Consider the following 16,843-nt stretch of genomic DNA (forward strand, 5'->3'; position numbering starts at 1 on the left):
ATCTTTAAAAGGTGAACATTTGCCACCACTCCTGTATTGTACACATCCTGCTGTATATCCCATTTTCAAAAATCACCACCACACACATACAGCATATGACTTTCCCAGAGAAGCAGATTTCACTACCTGTCTGTGTATTCCCCTTTGATTTCATTCTAAGAATTTCCTTAGAGTATAACTACTACGTATGCAAAACTAGCAAGATCTGGGGAACAGATTTTTCTAAAAATCTGTTTTATTTTAGATTTTTCCACACTGAGGACCAAGTGTGGTTTTCTTCTTCTTTCTTTGCCCATCAAAGAAATGTCACATCTGCTGCCATGACAACAAGAAAGAGCTGAAGACAGCATCTAGAGCTCTTAAACACAGCAGGAAAAGTATAATTACTTGCAACATAGTCCCTTCTTTCATTAACACTGTCTCCCAAAGATGGAATTTGGAGAGGGTTTCCTGGTCCAAGCTCCCGGAATGAATCATTTGCACCTTGACCACCCCTGCCAAAGGCTCAGACAAAGCCCCAGTCAGGAACGGGGAGCTGCGGAAAGACCAACACCCACTCCTGAAGCTATCACTTCTCTGATTCTGTGATGTGACATACATTAGTTAACATTCTTGAGCCACAGGTTTTTTGATGCAAAATTAGTCTAATAACAGCACTCACCTAGAACTACTGTGATCCTTAATGAAACAACACATATGCAGCACTAAACCTATAGTATGTGCAGTCTAGTGTAGTACAGTGTGGTTATGAATATGGACTACTGGGTCCATGTCCTGCTCCTACTATGTCTTAGTCTTACAGCTAGTCAGCTGGGCAAGTTACTTAGTCTCTTTTAGGCTTCAGTTTCCTCATATACAACATAGTGATAATGATGACAATGATGATAACAATACCTCCATTACTGAGTTGCTGTATAGGTAAAATGTTACATAAGGTAATATACATATAAAGTATGGACAAATGGACCTGGCACACAATGACAAATAGTAAGCATGAACTGATGTTTTTATTATTATCTCCCTTTTTCCTTCTGGGCAGATGCTAATACAAACCTTTTCTTTAGATTCTACTCTGTGCAAAAAGGAGTTAACGTAGCACACCTGAGAATGCTGTTCTTGCTTGTAAGGGTGGCCCTTGGCTGACATCTGGGAAGTTAGATTTTGGGAGAGTTCCCACCATTTTCCCATAAGAATGGCTTACTGGGCCTAAACTGTTTGTACAAACAATATCATTTATACTGAACACCTGCTTTCTTTCTGGGAGTCTGATATTATGGTATGTGCTAGGCAGAGGCTGCCTACGTGACCAGCCCCCAGTAAACCTGGACATTGAGTCTCTAATAAGATTCCCTGGTAGACAACATTTTGCACCTGTTGTTGCAATTTGTTGCTGGAAGAATTAGGCACTTCCTGTGTGACACCACTGAGAGAGTACTCTCGGAAACTTGCAGCTAATTTTTTCCAGACTTTGTCCTCTGCTCCTGCTCCCTTACCTAACATTGTTTGGTATCTTTTGGCGGTAATAAATCATAATCATGAGCATGATCATGCTGAGTCCTGTGAACTATCCTAGTGAGTCATCAACCTGAGAGTTGTCTTGGGGAACCCCAACACATGTTCTATAGATTGCAAAGCATTTTCACACAACTTACCTTGTTGTGACTCAATCAGTTGCTGTGAAGAAGGTATGACAGACATAGTACTATCGTCCCAACTTTTTTGTTGTTGTTGTTAAAAGATGAGGGACAGATCTACTGGGGCCCACTGACTAACTCCAGAATATACAGCTCAGTGGCAGCAACCTAGGACCAGATCTTGGGTCTTCAGATCCAAGTCTAGTTCAGTGCTCTTCACCTTGCCGCCTCATTCAACCTGGGAGGTGGTGATGATAAGGTGTTGAAGATGATAACTATGATGGCTACTACTACTTATGCCCTTATTAGGTGGTCTGGAACTTTGTAGTCATTGTCTTATTTGATGTCACAGCAACCCTAAAGGTAAAAATTAGTATCCCCAGTTTATAGATGAAGGGAGGAGGCTCAGGAAGTTAAGGAGCCTGGCCCAGGTCACACAAACACATGTGGTGGAGGTTGAATACAAAATGAGGTGTATCTGACTCCAAATTCTGTTTTCTTGGCCATTTTATTACATGGCTCAATTTCCCCACTTGTTGCCCTCTGGCCACGCTCACAGTCTAGCAGTGCCAAAGACTTTTAATCTTCCCTTCAGGGCTGATAACCACTTCTTCCCTAAATTCCTGAAACTGCCTTACTGCTCAGTCCTTGTCCAAGTATTTCTTATCCCCAAAGTCCTTGAACTGCTGGCCTGACTCTAGGCTCCTTCTGGATGTAAACTATGGGAACTTGAGGTAGAGAAACCATCAGAAAGGCTGACAAGTAGTAGCCAAGAAGGCAAGCTCTGGAGCCAGACTGCCAAGGTTTGCAATTTTTTAACTATGTGATCTTAGGCAAGTTACTTAACCCCTCTGGGCCTCAGCTTTTCTTAACTGTAAAACTGGCATAAATAATAACACCATCTGTCTCAAAAGAGTTATGGTGAGGATTAAATGAAATAATATATGCAAAGTATTGTAACACTAGCCTGGCACTAGTGAGGGCTCAATAAATGTTAGATAGTATTAAAATAACTGTTATTCTGAAAAACATATTATAATTTGAATCAGGGGGTCTGTGTGCCAATTGTGCCACTTAAAAGCTGTTTTCTGGACTATGCATAAAGACATGTAAAATATCTCTGTATCCTCAGGACCTAGTAGGGTGCCGGACCCAAAGTAGATCCTCAATACAGGTGTGTGAAAATGTTTCAGGTGGCTTTCGAAAGCCCTTCTTCTCTCACGTCTCTGCATTCCCATTTGAAGTGGGAGTGGGGACTATTCCTGGAGGTTCCTACTAGGTCAGGCATTCACTCGCCTGTGGTCTTCTATTCCCGAGAGTCCTTAAGGGGACCTTTCCCACTCCTGCTGTTAGATGCAGGTGTCCTTCCTAAGGAGCTCAGCAACAGGCTCTTTCCACGAGCTCTATTGATCTTGGACAATCTGCCCCTCTAGGATTACATTTATTCAGACTTGGCAGGTCCCTAAAACCAAGCAGCTGACACATTTCAGCAGCTTCTGGCTCCTTTGGATATTAATGGATCCTCACATCTGGGAAAAATGCTACAGTGCCCCATCACCTAATTTAACAAGCGATAAGCTGTTTTTAATTTGCTTTATGTGCTAATTCATCACAGCAACTTTTATAAAATGCCATTAAGACTCACACTTTCCATCCAGGGTGCTTTTAACAAGTCCATTAGACAAGTAGAATTGGTCATGAATTATGTAATAACTCTCCTATCCCTCCTGCCCCTCCTGAATTTCAACGTGTGGTGGCCCCTTGCCAACTGGGGAAGTCTAGTAAAGGAAGAGTGAAGCAGCTGCTCATCCTCATGACTGTGCAATATGGCTGTGAGATACCTGGGTACCCTACTAAAATAGTGCTTTTCAGGTGTTGCACAACGCAGTAAGCATTTTATATTCATTGTCTCACTCAATTTATTGGGTAGACAACATAGCATATGGATTATATCCCAGGCTTCCAAGACAGAGAAGACCTGGGTTTATGTCCCAGTTCTGCCATTCTTAGCTGTATAATTTGGGCATGTTACCTAACCTCTTAGATAACCACTTTACCATAGATGGGAGTTCTCTTATTTAGGAAATGCAGATAGTAATGGCACTAACGCAAAAGGGTGCTGTGGAGATATGACAATGGGATGATACATGTAAAATACCCAACACAAATGAGTTCTGCTTTATTATTTCTGACAACAATTCTGCCATGTAAGCATTTTTGTTCTCATAAAGAAAATGTGATATAAAGAGGTGAAATGAAAATAAGATAGTAAGTAGCAGAACCAGGATTAAAATATAGATAGATGTGTCTCACTCAAAAGCTCATGTTCCTAATCTTAGAATTCTTGGAATTCCTGATAAGAAATGTTGTACTTAGATCTTATACCTAAGGATTTCATGATTTGATGATAACACTTATAGTGATACTATGGACTAGCCTGCAAAAAAGACGCATGAGTAGTTTATAGAGGACACATTCAGTTCTCACAGCTATCCTGCAATGCATATATTAGCCCTGTATTATAGAAGAGGAAATACAGACTTGGTTAATTTCAGCAACATGTTCAGTGTCATGCTGGTTATCAAGTGATGAGGCAGGACTCAAATCCTGTCTGCTTCTAAGACCTATGAATTTCCTGCTATACCAACCTCTATGCTGTTTTGCAAGCAACTCTTTCCAGCTCAAAACACTCACACTCTCCACTTGGGCTTAGATTGAGGTAATATTTAACAATCATGGACCTTAAAAGTATTGGTGTTTACTATGTATACCAGGGAATTTAGTTTTGGCTGTACCACTTTAAAGCTAGGATAGCAGTGAATGATGAGGATGGAGAGACAGTATCACTAAGAATAGGAAAAATTATTTGATGTGTTTCACAGTTAACAAGGATATGGTAGGAGAAATAATATCCTTAACTCACTTTCCCCAAAAGGCCACACTTTAATTCTCAGAGTTTATAAATATTTTATCTTATACAGCAAAAGGGACTTGGAGATGTGATTAAGGTTAAGGATCTTGAGAGGGGGAGATTGTCCTGGATTATCTGGGTGGACCCAATCAAATTGCATGAATCTTTAGAAGTGGAAGAGGAAGACAAAAAGAGTAGATCAGAGAGATGTGACTTGGGAAGGACTTGACCCACCACTGCCGTCTTCAAAGTTAGGGGAAGAGGACCACAAGCCAAGGAAATGGTAGCCTTCATAAACTGCAAATGGTTATTAGGTTACAGCCATCAAGAAAACAGGCACCAATGAGAGGCGGTTCCAAGATGGCCGAATAGGAACAGCTCCAGTCTACAGTTCCCAGTGTGAGCAGAAGACAGGTGATTTCTGCATTTCCAATTGAGGTACGGGATTCATCTCACTGGGGCGTGTCAGACAGTGGGTGTAGGACAGAGGGTGCAGCCCACTGAGCGAGAGCTGAAGCAGGGCGAGGCATTGCCTCACCCAGGAAGTGCAAGGGGGAAGGGAATTCCCTTTCCCAGCCAAGGGAAACCGTGACACACAGCACCTGGAAAACTGGGTCACTCCCACCCTAACACTGGGCATTTCCTAACACTGGGTCTTAGCAAAGGGCACACCAGGAGATTATATCCCGCGCCTGACTCAGTGGGTCTCATGCCCACAGGGCCTCCCTCATTGCTAGCACAGCAGTCTGAGATCTAACTACAAGGCGGCAGTGAAGCTGGGGGAGGGCACCCGCCATTGCTGAGGCTTGAGTAGGTACACAAAGTGGGCCAGGAAGCTTGAACTGGGTGGAGCCCACCGCAGCTCAGGGAAGCTTGCTTGCCTCTCTGTAGACTCCACCTCTGGGGACAGGGCATAGCCAAACAAAAGGCAACAGAAACCTCTGCAGATTTAAATGTCCCTGTCTGACAGCTTTGAAGAGAGTAGTGGCTCTCCCAGCACGGAGTTTGATATCTGAGAACAGAAAGACTGCCTCCTCAAGTGGGTCCCTGACCCCCGAGTAGCCTAACTGGGAGGCACCTCCCAATAGGGGCAGACTAACACTTCACACGGCCAGCCACCCCTCTGAGACGAAGCTTCCAGAGGAATGATCAGGCAGCAACATTTGCTGTCAGTAAAATTCACTCTTCTGCAGCCTCGGCTGCTGATACCCAGGCAAACAGGGCCTGCAGTGGACCGCTAGCAAACTCCAACGCACCTGCAGCTGAGGGTCCTGACTGTTAGAAGGAAAACTAACAAACAGAAAGGAAAAGCATCAACATCAACAAAAAGAACATTCACATCAAAACCCCATCTGTAGGTCACAATCATCAAATACCAAAGGTAGATAAAACTACAAAGATGGGGAAAAAACAGAACAGAAAAGCTGAAAATTCTAAAAATCAGAGTGTCTCTCCCCCTCCAAAGGAACGCAGCTCCTTGCCAGCAACAGAACAAAGCTGGATGGAGAATGACTTTGACAAGTTGAGAGAAGAAGGCTTCACACGATCAAACCTCTCCGAGCTAAAGAAGGAAGTTCGAACCCATCGCAAAAGAAGATAAAAACCTTGAAAAGTGATTAGACGAATGGCTAACTAGAATAACCAATACAGACAAGTCCTTAAATGACCTGATAGAGTTGAAAACCATGGTACAAGAACTATGAGACAAATGCACAAGCTTCAATAACCAATTCGATCACCTGGAAGAAAGGGTATCAGTGATTAAAAATCAAATGAATGAAATGAAGTGAGAAGAGAAGTTTTGAGAAAAAAGAGTAAAAAGAAACAAAAAAAGCCTCCAAGAAATATGGGACTAGGAGAAAAGACCAAATCTATGTCTGATTGGTGTACCTGAAAGTGACGGAGAGAATGGAACCAAGGTAGAAAACACTCTGCAGGATATTATCCAGGAGAACTTCCCCAACCTAGCAAGGCAGGCCAACATTCAAATTCAGGACATACAGAGAATGCCACAAAGATATTCCTCGAGAAGAACAACTCCAAGACACATAATTATCAGATTCACCAAAGTTGAAATGAGGGAAAAATTCTTAAGGGCAGCCAGAGAGAAAGGTCTGGTTATCCACAAAGGGAAGTCCATCAGACTAACAGCAGATCTCTCGGCAGAAACTCTACAAGCCAGAAGAGACTGGGGGCCAATATTCCACATTCTAAAAGAAAAGAATTTTAAACCCAGAATTTCATATCCAGCCAAACTAAGTTTCATAAGTGAAGGAGAAATAAAATTCTTTACAGACAAGCACATGTTGAGAGATTTTGTCACAACCAGGCCTGCCCAACCAGAGCTCCTGAAGGAAGCACTAAACACAGAAAGGAACAACTGGTACCAGCCACTGCACAAACATGCCAAAATGTAAAGACCATTGATGCTAGGAAGAAACTGCATCAACTAACAAGCAAAAAAATCAGCTAACGTCATAATGACAGGATCAAATTCACACATAACAATGTAAACCATAAATGTAAATGGGCTAAATGCTCTAATTAAAAGACACAGACTGGCAAATTGGATAAAGAATCAAGACCCATCAGTGTGCTGTATTCAGGAGACCCATCTCATGTGTAGAGACACACAGGCTCAAAATAAAGGGATGGAGGGAGATCTACCAAGCAAATGGAAAACAAAAAAAGGCAGGGGTTGCAAATCTTAGTCTCTGATAAAACAGACTTTAAACCAACAAAGATCAAAAGAGACAAAGAGGCCATTACATCATGGTAAAAGGATCAATTCAACAAGAAGAGCTAACTATCCTAAAGAGATACGCACCCAATACAGGAGCACCCACATTCATAAAGCAAGTCCTTAGAGACTTACAAAGAGACTTAGACTCCCACACAATAATAATGGGAAACTTTAACATCCCACTGTCAACATTAGACAGATCAATGAGACAGAAAGTTAACAATGATACCCAGGAATTGAACTCAGCTTTGCACCAAGCGGACCTAATAGACATCTACAGAAATCTACACCCCAAATCAACAGAATATACATTCTTCTCAGCACCACATCACACTTTTTATTATTATTATTATTATACTTTAAGTTCTAGGGTACATGTGCATAATGTGCAGGTTTGTTACATATGTATACTTGTGCCATGTTGGTGTGCTGCACCCATCAACTCGTCAGCACTCATCAACTCGTCATTTACATCAGGTATAACTTCCAAAGCAATCCCTCCCCCCTCCCCCCTCCCCATGATAGGCCCCGGTGTGTGATGTTCCCCTTCCCGAGTCCAAGTGATCTCATTGTTCAGTTCCCACCCATAAATGAGAACATGCAGTGTTTGGTTTTCTGTTCTTGTGATAGTTTGCTGAGAATGATGGTTTCCAGCTGCATCCATGTCCCTACAAAGGACACAAACTCATCCCTTTTTATGGCTGCATAGTATTCCATGGTGTATATGTGCCACATTTTCTTAATCCAGTCTGTCACTGATGGACATTTGGGTTGATTCCAAGTCTTTGCTATTGTGAATAGTGCCACAATAAACATACATGTGCATGTGTCTTTATAGCAGCATGATTTATGATCCTTTGGGTATATACCCAGTAATGGAATGGCTGGGTCATATGGTACATCTAGTTCTAGATCCTTGAGGAATCGCCATACTGTTTTCCATAATGGTCGAACTGTTTACAATCCCACCAACAGTGTAAAAGTGTTCCTATTTCTCCACATCCTCTCTAGCACCTGTTGTTTCCTGACTTTTTAATGATTGCCATTCTAACTGGTGTGAGATGGTATCTCATTGTGGTTTTGACTTGCATTTCTCTGATGGCGAGTCATGATGAGCATTTTTTCATGTGTCTGTTGGCTGTATGAATGTCTTCTTTTGAGAAATGTCTGTTCATATCCTTTGCCCACTTTTTGATGGGGTTGTTTGTTTTTTTCTTGTAAATTTGTTTGAGTTCTTTGTAGGTTCTGGATATTAGCCCTTTGTTTGATGAGTAGATTGCAAACATTTTCTCCCATTCTGTAGGTTGCCTGTTCACTCTGATGGTAGTTTCTTTTGCTGTGCAGAAGCTCTTTAGTTTAATTAGATCTCATTTGTCAATTTTGGCATTTGCTGCTGTTGCTTTTGGTGTTTTAGACATGAAGTCCTTGCCCATGCCTATGTCCTGAATGGTATTACCTAGGTTTTCTTCTAGGGTTTTTATGGTATTAGGTCTAACATTTAAGTCTCTAATCCATCTTGAATTAATTTTCATATAAGGAGTAAGGAAAGGATCCAGTTTCAGCTTTCTACTTATGGCTAGCCAATTTTCCCAGCCCCATTTATTAAACAGGGAATCCTTTCCCCATTTCTTGTTTCTCTCAGGTTTGTCAAAGATCAGATGTCTGTAGATGTGTGGTATTATTTCTGAGGACTCTGTTCTGTTCCATTGGTCTATATCTCTGTTTTGGTACCAGTACCATGCTGTTTTGGTTACTGTAGCCTTGTACTATAGTTTGAAGTCAGGTAGCGTGATGCCTCCAGCTTTGTTCTTTTGACTTAGGATTGTATTGGCAACGTGGTCTCTTTTTTGGTTCCATATGAACTTTAAAGCAGTTTTTTCCAATTCTGTGAAGAAACTCATAGGTAACTTGATGGGGATGGCATTGAATCTATAAATAACCTTGGGCAGTATGGCCATTTTCATGATATTGATTCTTCCTATCCATGAGCATGGTATGTTCTTCCATTTGTTTGTGTCCTCTTTCATTTCACTGAGCAGTGGTTTGTAGTTCTCCTTGAAGAGGTCCTTTACATCCCTTGTAAGTTGGATTCCTAGGTATTTTATTCTCTTTGAAGCAATTGTGAATGGAAGTTCATTCATGATTTGGCTCTCTGTTTGTCTGTTACTGGTGTATAAGAATGCTTGTGATTTTTGCACATTAATTTTGTATCCTGAGACTATGCTGAAGTTGCTTATCAGCTTAAGGAGATTTTGGGCTGAGACAACGGGGTTTTCTAAATATACAATCATGTCATCTGCAAACAGGGACAACTTGACTTCTTCTTTCCTAACTAAATACCCTTGATTTCTTTCACTTGCCTGATTGCCCTAGCCAGAACTGCCAACACTTTTACAGCGTTGGTGGGACTGTAAACTAGTTCAACCATTATGGAAGACAGTGTGGTGATTCCTGAAGGATCTAGAACTAGAAATACTATTTGAGTCAGCCATCCCATTACTAGGTATATACCCAAAGGATTATAAATCATGCTGCTGTAAAGACACATGCACACGTATGTTTATTGTGGCACTATTCACAATAGCAAAGACTTAGAACCGCCCAAATGTTCATCAATGATAGACTGGATTAAGAAAATGTGGTACATATACGCTACGGAATACTATACAGCCATAAAAAAGGATGAGTCCTTTGTAGGGACATGGATGCAGTTGGAAACCATCATTCTCAGCAAACTATGGCCAGAAAAGAAAACCAAATACTGCATGTTCTCACTCATAGGTGAGAATTGAACAATGAGAACACTTGGACACAGGAAGGAGAATATCACACCCTGGGGCCTGTTGTGAGGTGGGGAGAGGGGGTAAGGGAGGGATGGCATTAGGAGATATACCTAATGTAACTGATGAGTTAATGGGTGCAGCACACCAACATGGCACATGTATACATATGTAACAAACCAGCACCTTGTGCCCATGTACCCTAGAACTTAAAGTACAATTAAAAAAAAAAAAACAAAGGCCAGGCACGGTGGCTCAAGCCTGTAATCCCAGCACTTTGGGAGGCCGAGATGGGTGGATACCGAGGTCAGGAGATCAACACCATCATGGCTAACATGGTGAAACCCCGTCTCTACTAAAAAATACAAAAACTAGCCAGGCGTGGTGGCGGGCGCCTGCAGTCCCAGCTACATGGGAGGCTGAGGCAGGAGAATGGCATAAACCCGGGAGGCGGAGCTTGCAGTGAGCTGAGATCAAGCCACTGCACTCCAGCCTGGGCGACAGAGCGAGACTCCCTCTCAAAAAAAAAAAAAAAAAAAAAGAAGCAGGCACCTTAGTCCTACAACCATACGATGACCTGAATGAGCAGGAAATGATTCTCCTATTGAGCATCCAGAAGGGCTACAGACTGCTGAAAGCTTTATTTTATTCTGGTGAGATCTGTACCAGATCATACAGAACTGTAAGACAATAAATTTGTGTTGTTTTAAGTCATTAGGTCTGTGATAATTTGTTACGGCAGCAATAGAAAACTAATACCAACTTCGGTACCAGAAGTATATGTAACAAATACCTAAAAGTGTAGAAATGGCTTTTGAATTGGGAAGTGGGCAGAGGCTAGAAGAATGTTGAGGAACATGATAGGAAAAATCCTAGATTGATTCTAAAAAGAGATTTGCAGAAATACAGACTTTAAGGATATTTCCAGTGAAGCTTTAAAAACTTCTTAGAGAAATCTGGACTTAGAGAATGCTGAGGGTGATAGCTCAAATGGAAATGAGAAGCATGTTATTGGAAACTGTAGGAAAGGGATCCTGGTTATACCTGGTTATACTAAGGGAAGCTTAGTAGAATTACACTCTGTAGTTATGTGAAAAGATGAATCTTTGGGGGTCAGAGGGCAGAGTGTGGTAGGAAGAATAATGGTTCTCCAAAGAGAACATTAATCTCTAGAGCCTTAATCTCTAGAGCCTTATGTGGCAAAGGCCATTTGTGGATGTGATTAAGGTCAAGGGTCTTGAGATGGGGAGATTATCCTAGATTATGTGGGTGGGCCCAATCTAATCACATGAGTCCTTAAAACTAGAAGAGAAAGGCAGAATAGAGATGGAACATGAAAAGGACTTGAGTGCCACTGCTAAGATTTGAAAATGGAGGAAGCAAATTTGTCATAGCAGTAATGTAAAACTAAAACAGAGGACAAGAAACAACATGCAGCTTTAATAGAGGACAGGTAAAAGAGAAGGGCCACCAGTTTGAGGATTCTGTCAAAGATTCTTTGGAATAAAACAATTACTCAGCAACAACAACAACCCACTGAGTGCCTGTTATTGGCCAGGTTGTGTGCAAAGTGCATTTATGTAATTCCATCTCATTGAATCCCTGTAAATAGTTTGAGATATAGGTATGATTATTTTTACTTTGTAGATAAAGAACTTGAGAACTTAAGGTTTTAATTCTAATTCTCACAAAAACCTTATGTGATCAATATAGTTTTCCTGATTTTAGGATAAAGAGGCTGAGATACAGAAGAAGCAGCACTTTCCTTCTTTAAAATTGCAAATCACTCTGCTCTTTTACCTCTCTGGAAAGCCTACAACTTCTAGTCTTGAGTGGAAATATGTCTCATCTCCTTTACTACACCAGAAACAACATCAGGGGCTCCCAGATCAAGCCTCAGCACAGAATTTTCACAGATGGATTTATAAATGAACAAATGAATCAGCAAATTACTCCTTTCGTGCTGTGAACTTGTTTGGTCTAGGGAGGCCTTTGTTTCTCTGACAACATTAAGACCAAAGGAACAGAGTGCTTTGACTCAATTTCCTTCATTTCTTGAAGTTGAGGCCTCTGCTTGATTAGAGGAGACCTGGTCCTCCCCTTTCTATGCAGCAAGAGAAAGAACAATAGCAACAGAAAATAAAGTCTGCTCTCTGCTCCATCCCACTGTGCCTGGCTTGGACACATAAGAGCCATTTTCACATTGTCAAGCACATATGAACAGTGCAAGAAGCATAGATGTTGGAGTGAAGAAACACACGGTTAAGTCAGTCCACTCTTTCTAGCTGATTGTCATTCAGAAAATAAGTGGAGTAATCTGAACTTCAGTTTTATCTATAAAATGAGGTTTATCATTCCTACATCTCACATATTTGCAGAAATTCAATGAGATGATATAGGAAGAGCATTTCACATAATAACTGGCAAAACAGAAGTTCCTTTATTTCACCTCTTCTCTACTCTAAAGATGAGCAAGTGTCCCACAAGTACTGGAAGGGGGATGAAATATGGATGGTGATTTTTCAAATGTGACATAAAAATGCGTATGTAGTAAACTTCTTCAAAACATTTTCTCACTAGAGGGGTATGGGAAAAGATGCTGGGAGCAGAGAGATCTAAACTTTAGTTGCTCTTATTTTATAAAAATAACATTTTTCTATTTGTATTATCTTCTTAAAAACAATCATTCGCCCACTCATGCATTTAGTGAATATGTGTTTTGATAACAGAGGAGGCACCCTGGAAGTAAAAGGAAGCTTAGATGGAGTGAGGAGTACAGATTTCTAGTCCCGGCTTCAACATAATTCGCTATGTGAGTAAGGTACTTAACCTCTATGGGCTTCAGCTTCTATAATAATTAATAGACCAACTGCATTTCTCTAGGATGTATTCAACTGTGACCCAAAAGATAGCTTCCAAAATGTAGGCATTATTCTCATTCTGTCAAAGGGAAGATTTATTATGTTTCATGGATTGTATCACATGGGTTATACCATTTAATTGACCTTGTAAAGCAGATTTGTATTCTTTAAAGATACTCTTCTTATTACAACAGACTGCTTCTATGTTTTGAGGGTGTTGGGAAATGTCCATTTCTATTGTTCCTAAAAAATCAGGCAATCACTGTCATGACTGTAGTTAGAACTAATTAGACACCAACCAGAGGTCCTTACAGCTTGGGCCTCCCTGCAGCTATAGCTTTTTGATTATAATCAAGGAAGAAGCATGACTTCCAGGGGCAACAACTGTCTCTTTCTCTCTCTTAAGTCCTCAGTGCTCCCGATTCCCCAAGAGACATGGTATGAGCAGATTTCTCATGTCCGGAGGCTTGCATGTCGATCACTTTGGACAACTCATCATCAGAGTCTCCCAGGACGGGGCCCACTTGAGCCCACCTTCTCTTTCAGGCTGTCCTGGCAGTCTATCAGATTGGTTGGCCCTCCAGTGTTGACTGATAAGTCTCTTATCTGAGGGAAACAGAGGCAAATCTGAACTTGTGCAGAGCCAGAACTCACTGGACCACAGTGAATGGCATTTCAGGTTTCAGGGTTGGGTGAGGCTGCAAAGATTAATCATTTTAAAACCATTTTCCTTTCCCCCAAATGCCATCAGCTGGCTACTCAAAAAATGAAATGTGGGTAAGAGGAAGATGGCTTGGATGAACAGCCCAGGTTTTATGACACTTTCAAGAGCTCTTATGTTCTGGGTCTGTGTATTAGGCAATTGAGATACGTTAACTGAGATATTTCAGAGAGACTGACACAGCCCTGATTACGGTCTTTTATTTCTGACTTGAGCTGAAAACGTAGATCAAGCTTAAGCTTTGATATTCACCTTTCAATATCTTACTGCTATTAGTTAATAAACTTGGGGTGGGAAAAAGAAGAAATATCCTGGCATGGAATTTTATTATTGCTAATACACAATTATCATAAAAACATTTAAGTTTATATATGCATGACTCATGTAAAGATCATGAGATGGGAAACTCAGATAGTCCTGGATTCAAATATTAGCTTGCTATTTTAAGCTGCAGTATGAGTTTCAGCAAATTACTTCATATCTTTGTATCTGGGCTTCCGTATATGCAAAATGAGGGGCAAGAATCCCTGTCCAACAGGGTCCTTATGAGAATTACACATGAGAGCTTTTAGAATCCAGTAGGTACTCAATATTTGTTAATTGAGTCTAAAAAATCTATTTTTTTCCCCTACAAATTCTATACCCTGGTTCTAGTGTTACTCACTGGAGTATAAACAAATTAAGTCTACCTCTGCTAACCAGTAGCACTCTTTTAAGTGTTTATGGACTGACAAATGATAAAGCTAGTATGGTCCTTAGCTCAGCGGAGGTGCTGGATAAAGCTCATTTTACTCATGAGTATATGAAAAATGGGAGAAAGACATTCAAGAGCATCTGAAATGACTCCTCCAAATCCTTAGTACCATCATAGTAGCTTATCAGGATAAGTAATGAAATTTACACACCACAATATCAGAAAGTTGGGCAATCACTTTGCCTTCCCCAATACTGAGTTTGTTATTTTGCCTATGATTTTTCTGAAAACTGGATGGAAACTATAGGCTGTATGATAGCAGGAAAAGACCCGATATTAGGCAACTCACCCTTCTAAATCTCATATGCCGATAAAGTTTCCCAATATCACCTGTTGACTAGAGATAGAGAGGACATATGGTTCCTTACTCACCCAGGCAAAAGCATTGAGTTCAGAATGTAATCAAACTCCCACATATGGAAATGAGATAATATTCATTTAAATATTAAATGTGACATTATTTTCATAGTATCTACTATGTGCCAGGCACTCTATTGTTTGTTGGGACTCAGCAAAGGCTTTCTTCCTACAATTGCACAGCTTGATGTTTGGTTGGGAATATAGGTAAGAAGGTATATTGATTTGGCCACTCACTCATTTTCATTCAGCAAATACTTTTAAGCATTTACTATGTGTCAATGATGGTTCTAGGAGCTTGGGATCTATTAGTGAATAAAAACAGATAAAAATTCCTGCCTTCATGGATTTTATATTCTAGTAAGAGGAGATGGGCAAAAAACAATAAACATAATAAATAGGCAAATAGTATGATAGGTTAGGAGTTGATTGTTGCTACGGAAAAAGTTAAAAATAGAGCATGGTAAGGGGGATCAGGATTCTGAGATGGAGTAGGACTATGGTGGCAGTGAAGGCTGCATGTTTAAATGGGGTGTTTTTTTAGGTAGGACTTGCTGAAAAAGAGATATTTGAGGCAAGGCTTGAAGGAAGTGAGGGAGTTAGATATGCAGGCATCTGAGGGAAGAGTGCTCTAGGACGGAACAACCAGTGCAAAGGCTGTAAATACAGTTACAGTTGAGTCTGATATGTGCTGTGTTATGAATTAGCATAGGGTGCTGCTCTGGGATTGTAGCGCTCCTAGGAAGTCTCACCAGGTGCTCATAAAGAAGTTGGTGAATGGAGAGACGATTCATCATGATTTACTAGCAGAGGGGTGGTAGCACACCTGCCCACTCCTCCCTACTGAGCAGCCTTATCTTTCAGCCATTTTCTTAATGGAAGCCTCCTCTGTAATAATAGTAATCTCATATTCTTGAGGCCTCAGCTTCCTTCCTTCAGCCTCTCCCGCTTCCTAAGTCTCATTGGAAACATGCACGTGAGATGGACCACTGAACAGCTTTTCTTCTTTCAGACACACATGACCACAATTAATACAGTGCAAATCAAATTCTTGGCCAAGATTTTTTTCTATCATTGTTATGAAAGTAGAAGTATTGATTATTATAAAAGAATTCTGCAACTTTCATTCTTTGAAAACCATGACTTTCTCTGGGAATCCTTCCTGAATCTATCTAGATAGGGCTATTTCTTCCACTCTCTGTGCCACATTGCAACCTTGTATGTGCTCTTATTCTTGTGCTTAGCAGGCTATATTTCAGTTGATTCATCTGCAGGTCTATCTTTCCTTCTAGATTTCTTGACTCATCAGAGTTAGGTAGAGTCTCACTTACCTCTGTATCTCTTGCAAAGAGGAAAAGGTGCTCACAAAACCAGGCTAAATTGAACTGAACTAAATTCAGAACACAAACTGTCTGAACTTCAGAAAACTGCCTTATCTTGTTTGGTCTCTTGAAGTTTCCCCATCTGTAAAATGGGATTAAAATATTGTATTTCATCAACTTAAAGATTTTTAAAAATGTTTATGTCTAAAATCAGGATGTTTCTCCACCATCAATGCCATCTCATAATTTAACTGGCAGAATTTTCCCTTTCTTGGTAACACATAGGGTACATCTTACAATGAAGGACAACCTCGATTCAATTAAACATGGTAGAAACTATCTCACAAGTTGTTGTGAAGATTAATGAATTATAGACGAAAAGCCCTCAGATCAGTACTTGAAATAAAGTAAGAAGTAAGCACTGTGCGTGTCTGTGTGTGTGTGTGTGTATGTGTGTGTGTTTGCTGCTGCTGTTGTTGTGCTGTTATATATTGTAAGTCATTTAGAATCACCCCATCATTCTCTTCTCTTCTTGTACACATTTTTGCAAATACTTTTAGCACTCTTTCCTCAGTGACTGTTCAAAAAGTGCTGACAGCTCAAATACTGTGCTGCAGTCTGACTTTCTCACTGTAAGGTTCTGTTCAGTAGCTCTATTTAATTGAATAAAATGTCTGTAGAATATGTCCCCAGCATTTGCCAATAGTTCAGAAATTTAGAGGGAAAATCCTAAAGAGATCCAGTACATTATGGTTATACT

General features: G+C 40.6%; 1 protein-coding gene across 10 annotated transcripts in view; it reads right to left on the reverse strand.

Moving 5' to 3' along the window:
• DLG2 (discs large MAGUK scaffold protein 2) overlaps positions 1 to 16,843 on the reverse strand; it is a 2,237,713-nt gene that overhangs the window by 84,019 nt on the left and 2,136,851 nt on the right. The window lies entirely within an intron of this gene.

This window comes from Piliocolobus tephrosceles, chromosome 13 (assembly GCF_002776525.5).
Source record: "Piliocolobus tephrosceles isolate RC106 chromosome 13, ASM277652v3, whole genome shotgun sequence".
Taxonomy (NCBI): domain Eukaryota; kingdom Metazoa; phylum Chordata; class Mammalia; order Primates; family Cercopithecidae; genus Piliocolobus; species Piliocolobus tephrosceles.